The 9,897-nt window shown below is 46.3% G+C and overlaps 1 long non-coding RNA gene across 13 annotated transcripts; it reads left to right on the top strand.

Annotated features, from left to right (window-relative positions):
* The first annotated feature begins 19 nt into the window (after nucleotides 1-19).
* On the top strand, nucleotides 20-1,741 carry LOC127922157 (uncharacterized). Of its 13 annotated transcripts, XR_008110512.1 has the most exons (6): nucleotides 20-348; nucleotides 393-568; nucleotides 789-832; nucleotides 877-920; nucleotides 965-1,008; nucleotides 1,141-1,741. It is a non-coding gene; the product is annotated as an uncharacterized LOC127922157 (long non-coding RNA). The 13 variants fall into 13 exon arrangements; XR_008110513.1 differs by lacking the exon at nucleotides 877-920; XR_008110505.1 differs by having other exon boundaries at nucleotides 789-920.
* The last annotated feature ends 8,156 nt before the right edge of the window (nucleotides 1,742-9,897 follow it).

The raw sequence follows: 9,897 nt of genomic DNA, 5'->3' as shown, positions 1-9,897 counted from the left end.
TGTCCAGGCCATTATATATTCTACATTGTCTGAGTGGGAGGTGCTGTCCAGGCCATTATATATTCTATATTGTCTGAGTGGGAGGTGCTGTCCAGGCCATTATATATTCTACATTGTCTGAGTGGGAGGTGCTGTCCAGACCATTATATATTCTACATTGTCTGAGTGGGAGGTGCTGTCCAGGCCATTATATATTCTACATTGTCTGAGTGGGAGGTGCTGTCCAGGCCATTATATATTCTATATTGTCTGAGTGGGAGGTGCTGTCCAGGCCATTATATATTCTACATTGTCTGAGTGGGAGGTGCTGTCCAGGCCATTATATATTCTACATTGTCTGAGTGGGAGGTGCTGTCCAGACCATTATATATTCTATATTGTCTGAGTGGGAGGTGCTGTCCAGGCCATTATATATTCTACATTGTCTGAGTGGGAGGTGCTGTCCAGGCCATTATATATTCTACATTGTCTGAGTGGGAGGTGCTGTCCAGGCCATTATATATTCTACATTGTCTGAGTGGGAGGTGCTGTCCAGGCCATTATATATTCTACATTGTCTGAGTGGGAGGTGCTGTCCAGGCCATTATATATTCTATATTGTCTGAGTGGGTGGTGCTGTCCAGGCCATTATATATTCTATATTGTCTGAGTGGGAGGTGCTGTCCAGGCCATTATATATTCTATATTGTCTGAGTGGGAGGTGCTGTCCAGGCCATTATATATTCTATATTGTCTGAGTGGGAGGTGCTGTCCAGGCCATTATATATTCTATATTGTCTGAGTGGGAGGTGCTGTCCAGGCCATTATATATTCTACATTGTCTGAGTGGGAGGTGCTGTCCAGGCCATTATATATTCTATATTGTCTGAGTGGGAGGTGCTGTCCAGGCCATTATATATTCTACATTGTCTGAGTGGGAGGTGCTGTCCAGGCCATTATATATTCTATATTGTCTGAGTGGGAGGTGCTGTCCAGGCCATTATATATTCTACATTGTCTGAGTGGGAGGTGCTGTCCAGGCCATTATATATTCTATATTGTCTGAGTGGGAGGTGCTGTCCAGGCCATTATATATTCTATATTGTCTGAGTGGGAGGTGCAGTCCAGACCATTATATATTCTATATTGTCTGAGTGGGAGGTGCAGTCCATAGCAGCTTAACATACATTACATGGTCAGAAACCAAGTATGTAAAAACCGTACAAACAAGAAACAATCTGCCTGAACAGTACAAGTCACAGTATAATTAGGAGGTGTGGTTATGCAAATGCAAAAAAATCCAGGAAGTTATGTCACAAAAGAAAACGACAATGCATGTCTTAACATCAAGCTGTCAATCATGATAGTATGCTGTTTTCATATGACAATGATATACCTTGATCCAGGGATGGTTGAGGGCATCTTGAATAGTTAACCTCTTCCTGGAAGACAAACATGTTTACACTGGATTTGGTAGAGTCACACCTCATGACCTTCTCCACATGGTGTTATGTTTACAGCCTTATTCTAAAATTAATGTTAAAAAAGAAATCCCTCATCAATCTACATACAATACCCCATAATGACATCACAATACCCCATAATGACATCACAATACCCCATAATGACATCACAATACCCCATAATGACATCACAATACCCCATAATGACATCACAATACCCCATAATGACATCACAATACCCCATAATGACATCACAATACCCCATAATGACATCACAATACCCCATAATGACATCACAATACCCCATAATGAAAAAATAAACTGTTTTTTAAAGATTTTTGTAAAGTTATAAAAAGCTGAAATAACTAATTTACATAAGTATTCAGACCCTTTACTCAGTACTTTGTTGAAGCACTTTTGGCAGCGATTACAACCTCATGGCTTATTGGGTATGATGCTACACGCTTGGCACACCTGCGTTTGGAGAGTTTCTCCCATTCTTCTCTGCAGATACTTTCAAGCTCTGTCAGGTTAGTTGGGGAGCGTCGCTGCACAGCTATTTTCAGGTCTCTCCAGGGATGTTCGATTGAGTTCAAGTCCGGGCTCTGGCTGGGCCAGTGAAGGACATTCAGAGACTTGTCCCGAAGCCACTCCTGCGTTGTCTTGGCTGTGTGTTTAGGGTCGTTGTCCTGTTGGAAGGGATCCTTCGCTCCAGTCTGAGGTCCTGAGCGCTCTGGAGCAGGTTTTCATCAAGGATCTCTCTGTACTTTGCTCCCTTCATCTTTTCCTCGATCCTGACTAGTCTCCCAGTCCCTGCCACTGAAAAACATCCCCACAGCATGATGCAGTCACCACCATGCTTCACCGTAGTGATGCAGTCACCACCATGCTTCACCGTAGTGATGCAGCCACCACCATGCTTCACCGTAGTGATGCAGTCACCACCATGTTTCATCGTAGGGATGGTGCCAGGTTTCCTCCGTTTAGCGTTCAGAGTTCAATCTTGGTTTCATCAGACCAGAGAATCTTGTTCCTCATGGTCTGAGAGTCTTTATGTGCCTTTTGTCAAAACTCCAAGCGGGCTGTCATGTGCCTTTTACTGAGGAGTTACTTCCACCTGGCCACTCTACCATAAAGGCCTGATTGGTGGAGTGCTGCAGAGATGGTTGTCCTTCTGGAAGTTTCTCCCATCTCCACAGAGGAACCATGGAGCTCTGTCAGAGTGACCATCGGGTTCTTGGTCACCTTTCTGACCGAGGCCCTTCTCACCCGATTGGTGGTTGCAAACTTCTTCCATTTAAGAATGATGGAGGCCACTGTGTTCTTGGGGACCTTCAATGCTGCATGCTGCAGAAATGTGTTTGGTACCCTTCCCCAGATCTGTGCCTCGACACAATCATGTCTCGGAGCTCTACGGACAATTCCTTCGGCTTCATGGCTTGGTTTTTGCTCTGACATGCACTGTCAACTGTCGGACCTTATATAGACAGGTGTGTGCCTTTCCAAATCATGTCCAATCAATTGAATTTACCACAGATGGACTCCAATCAAGTTGTGAAACATCTCAGGGCGATCAATGGAAACAGGATGCACCTGAGTTCAATTTCAAATCTCTCAATTTCAAATCTCTCATTTTTATTTTCCCACCTCCCCACATCTTGTCTCTCTCCAGTAGTTGTCATATGAAGTTATTAGCCAGCTGACCCTGACCCCTAACCCCCTACGACCTCCAATCTCTCTTTGTCGTCTCTCTCCAGCTTGCTGTCATATTAGCCAGCTGACCCCCTAACCCCGACCTCTAATCCCTCCCTTACATCTTGTCTCTCTCCAGCAGCTGTCTATTAGTGGCCATGACCCTGACCCCCTAACCTGACCTCAATCCCTCCTTACATCTTGTCTCTCTCCAGCTGTCATATTAGCCAGCTGACCTGACTGACCCCTGACCTCTAACCCCTCCTTACATCTTGTCTCTCTCCAGTAGCTGCCGTATGAAGCTTTTGGCCAGTTCACTGGTTCTACCCAGAAGAACTCTTCGTCAAACTGGTAGTTCATGGCGGAGATGTTGGCCAGCGTGTCCTGTTTAGTCTCCCCAGGAGGGAGACGCTCCACTCAGCCTGGAACACAGCAACAACAAGGCCAGAACAGGAGGAGTGTTAGGAACATTGCATGTGTTCACCATCCCTGTTTACATGTCACGACTTCTACCGAATCGATGCTCAAATGGTTCATGTATCTTTATGTACATATGTACATATTCTTTATCCCCTTACACTTGTATTAAGTAAGGTAATAGTTTTGGAATTGTTACCTATATTGCTTGTTGGTTATTACTGCATTGTCGGAACCAGAAGCACAAGCATTTCGCTACTCACGATAACATCTGCTAACCATGTGTGTATGTGACAAATAAAATTTTGATTTAGAAAAATTTGATTCCTCGTTCGGGCGCTGTTCGGCGGTCGGCGTCGCTTTGCCTTCTAGCCGTCGCCAATCCATTTTTCTATTTTCCATTTGTTTTGTCTTGTTTTCCCACACACCTGGTTTTCATTTCCCTCACTATGTGTTGTGTATTTAACCCTCTGTTCCCCCCATGTTTATTGTAAGTGCATGTGTACATGTGTTTGACTAGTGCACGTCGGGTTATTGTGCCCATATTTTGTATTTTCTTATGCCTAAGAAGGGTTCATGTGTAGTGTGGTTCATGCTTCATGTTGAACTGCCTAAGAAGGGTTCATGTGTAGTGTGGTTAATGCTTCATGTTGAACTGCCTAAGAAGGGTTCATGTGTAGTGTGGTTCATGCTTCATGTTGAACTCCCTAAGAAGGGTTCATGTATAGTGTGGTTCATGCTTCATGTTGAACTGCCTAAGAAGGGTTCATGTATAGTGTGGTTCATGCTTCATGTTGAACTGCCTAAGAAGGGTTCATGTATAGTGTGGTTCATGCTTCATGTTGAACTCCCTAAGAAGGGTTCATGTATAGTGTGGTTCATGCTTCATGTTGAACTCCCTAAGAAGGGTTCATGTGTAGTGTGGTTCATGCTTCATGTTGAACTGCCTAAGAAGGGTTCATGTATAGTGTGGTTCATGCTTCATGTTGAACTGCCTAAGAAGGGTTCATGTATAGTGTGGTTCATGCTTCATGTTGAACTCCCTAAGAAGGGTTCATGTGTAGTGTGGTTCATGCTTCATGTTGAACTCCCTAATAAGGGTTCATGTGTAGTGTGGTTAATGCTTCATGTTGAACTCCCTAATAAGGGTTCATGTATAGTTTTTTATTATTTTATTTTTTTTTAGTTTTTTTTTTTTTCACCTTTATTTAACCAGGTAGGCTAGTTGAGAACAAGTTCTCATTTGCAACTGCGACCTGGCCAAGATAAAGCATAGCAGTGTGAACAGACAACACAGAGTTACACATGGAGTAAACAATTAGCAAGTCAATAACACAGTAGAAAAAAATGGGCAGTCTATATACAATGTGTGCAAAAGGCATGAGGAGGTAGGCGAATAATACAATTTTGCAGATTAACACTGGAGTGATAAATGATCAGATGGGCATGTACAGGTAGAGATATTGGTGTGCAAAAGAGCAGAAAAGTAAATAAATAAAAACAGTATAAAAACAGTATGGGAATGAGGTAGGTGAAAAAGGGTGAGCTATTTACCTATAGACTATGTACAGCTGCAGCGATCGGTTAGCTGCTCGGATAGCTGATGTTTGAAGTTGGTGAGGGAGATAAAAGTCTCCAACTTCAGCGATTTTTGCAATTGTTCCAGTCACAGGCAGCAGAGTACTGGAACGAAAGGCGGCCAAATGAGGTGTTGGCTTTAGGGATGATCAGTGAGATACACCTGCTGGAGCGCGTGCTACGGATGGGTGTTGCCATCGTGACCAGTGAACTGAGATAAGGCGGAGCTTTACCTAGCATGGACTTGTAAATGACCTGGAGCCAGTGGGTCTGGCGACGAATATGTAGTGAGGGCCAGCCGACTAGAGCATACAAGTCGCAGTGGTGGGTGGTATAAGGTGCTTTAGTGACAAAACGGATGGCACTGTGATAGACTGCATCCAGTTTGCTGAGTAGAGTGTTGGAAGCCATTTTGTAGATGACATCGCCGAAGTCGAGGATCGGTAGGATAGTCAGTTTTACTAGGGTAAGCTTGGCAGCGTGAGTGAAGGAGGCTTTGTTGCGGAATAGAAAGCCGACTCTGGATTTGATTTTTGATTGGAGATGTTTGATGTGAGTCTGGAAGGAGAGTTTGCAGTCTAGCCAGACACCTAGGTACTTATAGATGTCCACATATTCAAGGTTGGAACCATCCAGGGTGGTGATGCTAGTCGGGCATGCGGGTGCAGGCAGCGATCGGTTGAAAAGCATGCATTTGGTTTTACTCGCGTTTAAGAGCAGTTGGAGGCCACGGAAGGAGTGCTGTATGGCATTGAAGCTCGTTTGGAGGTTTGATAGCACAGTGTCCAATGACGGGCCGAAAGTATATAGAATGGTGTCGTCTGCGTAGAGGTGGATCAGGGAATCGCCCGCAGCAAGAGCAACATCATTGATATATACAGAGAAAAGAGTCGGCCCGAGAATTGAACCCTGTGGCACCCCCATAGAGACTGCCAGAGGACCGGACAGCATGCCCTCTGATTTGACACACTGAACTCTGTCTGCAAAGTAATTGGTGAACCAGGCAAGGCAGTCATCCGAAAACCGAGGCTGTTGAGTCTGCCGATAAGAATTTGGTGATTGACAGAGTCGAAAGCCTTGGCGAGGTCGATGAAGACGGCTGCACAGTACTGTCTTTTATCGATGGCGGTTATGATATCATTTAGTACCTTGAGTGTGGCTGAGGTGCACCCGTGACCGGCTCGGAAACCAGATTGCACAGCGGAGAAGGTACGGTGGGATTCGAGATGGTCAGTGACCTGTTTGTTGACTTGGCTTTCGAAGACCTTAGATAGGCAGGGCAGGATGGATATAGGTCTATAGCAGTTTGGGTCCAGGGTGTCTCCTCCTTTGAAGAGGGGGATGACTGCGGCAGCTTTCCAATCCTTGGGGATCTCAGACGATATGAAAGAGAGGTTGAACAGGCTGGTAATAGGGGTTGCGACAATGGCGGCAGATAGTTTCAGAAATAGCGGGTCCAGATTGTCAAGCCCAGCTGATTTGTACGGGTCCAGGTTTTGCAGCTCTTTCAGAACATCTGCTATCTGGATTTGGGTAAAGGAGAACCTGGAGAGGCTTGGGTGAGGAACTACGGGGGCGGAGCTGTTGGCCGAGGTTGGAGTAGCCAGGCGGAAGGCATGGCCAGCCGTTGAGAAGTGCTTATTGAAGTTTTCGATAATCATGGATTTATCGGTGGAGACCGTGTTTCCTAGCCTCAGTGCAGTGGGCAGCTGGGAGGAGGTGCTCTTGTTCTCCATGGACTTCACAGTGTCCCAGAACTTTTGGAGTTGGAGCTACAGGATGCAAACTTTTGCCTGAAGAAGCTGGCCTTAGCTTTCCTGACTGACTGCGTGTATTGGTTCCTGACTTCCCTGAACAGTTGCATATCACGGGGCTATTCGATGCTATTGCAGTCCGCCACAGGATGTTTTTGTGCTGGTCGAGGGCAGTCAGGTCTGGAGTGAACCAAGGGCTGTATCTGTTCTTGGTTCTGAATTTTTGAACGGAGCATGCTTATCCAAAATGGTGAGGAAGTTACTTTTAAAGAATGACCAGGCATCCTCAACTGACGGGATGAGGTCAATGTCCTTCCAGGATACACGGGCCAGGTCGATTAGAAAGGCCTGCTCACAGAAGTGTTTTAGGGAGCGTTTGACAGTGATGAGGGGTGGTCGTTTGACTGCGGCTCCGTGGCGGATACAGGCGATGAGGCAGTGATCGCTGAGATCCTGGTTGAAGACAGCGGAGGTATATTTGGAGGGCCAGTTGGTCAGGATGACGTCTATGAGGGTGCCCTTGTTTACAGAGTTAGGGTTGTACCTGGTGGGTTCCTTGATGATTTGCGTGAGATTGAGGGCATCTAGCTTAGATTGTAGGACTGCCGGGGTGTTAAGCATATCCCAGTTTAGGTCACCTAACAGGACAAACTCTGAAGCTAGATGGGGGCGATCAATTCACAAATGGTGTCCAGGGCACAGCTGGGAGCTGACGGGGTCGGTAGCAGGCGGCAACAGTGAGAGACTTGTTTCTGGAGAGAGTAATTTTCAAAATTAGTAGTTCAAACTGTTTGGGTATGGACCTGGAAAGTATGACATTACTTTGCAGGCTCTCTCTGCAGTAGACTGCGACTCCGCCCCTTTGGCAGTTCTATCTTGACGGAAGATGTTATAGTTGGGTATGGAAATCTCTGAATTTTTGGTGGCCTTCCTGAGCCAGGATTCAGACACGGCAAGGACATCAGGGTTAGCAGAGTGTGCTAAAGCAGTGAGTAAAACAAACTTAGGGAGGAGGCTTCTGATGTTGACATGCATAAAACCAAGACTTTTTCGATCACAGAAGTCAACAAATGAGGGTACCTGGGGACATGCAGGGCCTGGGTTTACCTCCACATCACCCGCGGAACAGAGAAGGAGTAGTATGAGGGTGCGGCTAAAGGCTATCAAAACTGGTCGCCTAGAGCGTTGGGGGCAGAGGATAAGAGGAGCAGGTTTCTGGGCATGGTAGAATATATTCAGGGCATAATGCGCAGACAGGGGTATGGTGGGGTGCGGGTACAGCGGAGGTAAGCCCAGGCACTGGGTGATGATGAGAGAGGTTGTATCTCTGGACATGCTGGTTGTAATGGGTGAGGTCACCGCATGTGTGGGGGGTGGGACAAAGGAGGTAACAGGGGTATGCAGAGTGGATCTAGGGGCTCCATTGTGAACTAAAACAATGATAACTAACCTGAACAACAGTATACAAGGCATATTGACATTTGGGAGAGACATACAGCGAGGCATACAGTAATCACAGGTGTTGAATTGGGAAAGCTAGCTAAAAACAGTAGGCGAGGCTAATCAGCTAGCACAACAAACAGCAGGTAAAATGGCGTTGACTAGGCAACTGGGCCGACAGATAAAACAAACAAGCAGAATGGAGTACCGTGATTAATGGACAGTCCAGCGTGCGTCAGCTATGTAGCCAAGAGATCAGTGTCCAGGGGGCAGCGGTGGATGGGCAGGGAAGCTGGGCTGGCGAGTGTTATCCAGGTTTTTTAAAAAAACGAACAATGACTAAATAGCTTGTAGCTAGTTAGCTGGTTAGCGTCTGGAGGTTCTTGAGTGTGTCATAAAAATAAAATAAAAATTAAAGGTGATAGCGATTCCGTATCACAGTGGGTGAGGCAGGTTTCCGGAAGGTATAAACAAAATAAAAATCAAAGAGAGATAGAAAGTAAATGGGTTCAGAGTGTTTGGAATGCAGTGAGCCAGATGGTTAGCAGGCCTGTGCTAACAAGCTAACAGTTCGTAGGCCCGGGCTAGACAAGCTAGCCGTTAGCAGGCCGAATTAGCAAGCAGGGAGATAGCGAGGGCTAGAGAGCTAACCTTTGGGGGACGTCGCGATGGGGTGAGTCTGTTTATTCCTCTTCTTGCGGTGACATCGACAGACCGGTCGCGGGGCCCGGGTAATTGTAGCCCAGGAGTATGCTGCAGAGCTCTAGTGCGCTGGGTGAGCTGGAGACACAGCGTTTCAGAAAGCTCAAGGGCCTTGGCCAGCAGATAGATCTTTGGCGATGTCGCAAGCGAAAAAGCCTGTTGAAACCACCTCGGACGATTATGTCGGCGGACCAGTCGTGATGGATCGGGCGGCCCGTGTCGGCAGTAAAGGGTCCAGGCCAATTGGCAAAAGAGGTATTGTTGGGCCTCTTCGCTAGTCGGGAGATGGGCTTAGCTCAAGGCTAACTGTAGCTTGTTTTGGGACAGGAGACGTTAGCCAGAGTAGCCACCGGATTGCAGCTAGCTAGCTGCGATGATCCGGTGTAAAGGTTCAGAGCTTGCGGTAGGAACTGGAGATGTGGTAGGAGAAAGAGCAGTCTGATATGCTCTGGGTTGATGTCGCGCTGGTGTCCTAGTTAGCTTTGAAGACCGCTAGCAATGGCTAACTGAGTACGAGCTAGTAGCTAGTTAGCTGGCTAGCTTCTGATGGTGGTTCCGGTTCTAAAGTAAAGTATAGAAAAGCTAAGATCCGTACCACATTGGGTGATGCGGGTTGCAGGAGAGTATATTCAGCTCTAGTTTGAAAGTGAGATTAAAATATGTACGAAATATATACAGAAAAAAACGAAGAAAACTATATTTACACTAGACAGGACGGGACAAGACAAAACACACGTCCGATTGCTACGCCATCTTGGAACAATTATGGCCGACAGATAAAACAAACAAGCAGTGTGGTTCATGCTTCATGTTGAACTCCCTAATAAGGGTTCATGTATAGTGTGGTTCATGCTTCATGTTGTGTTGAACTC

This window comes from Oncorhynchus keta, unplaced genomic scaffold (assembly GCF_023373465.1).
Source record: "Oncorhynchus keta strain PuntledgeMale-10-30-2019 unplaced genomic scaffold, Oket_V2 Un_contig_24750_pilon_pilon, whole genome shotgun sequence".
In the NCBI taxonomy this organism is placed as follows: Eukaryota; Metazoa; Chordata; class Actinopteri; order Salmoniformes; family Salmonidae; genus Oncorhynchus; species Oncorhynchus keta.
This window is presented reverse-complemented; position numbering and strand designations above follow the sequence as displayed.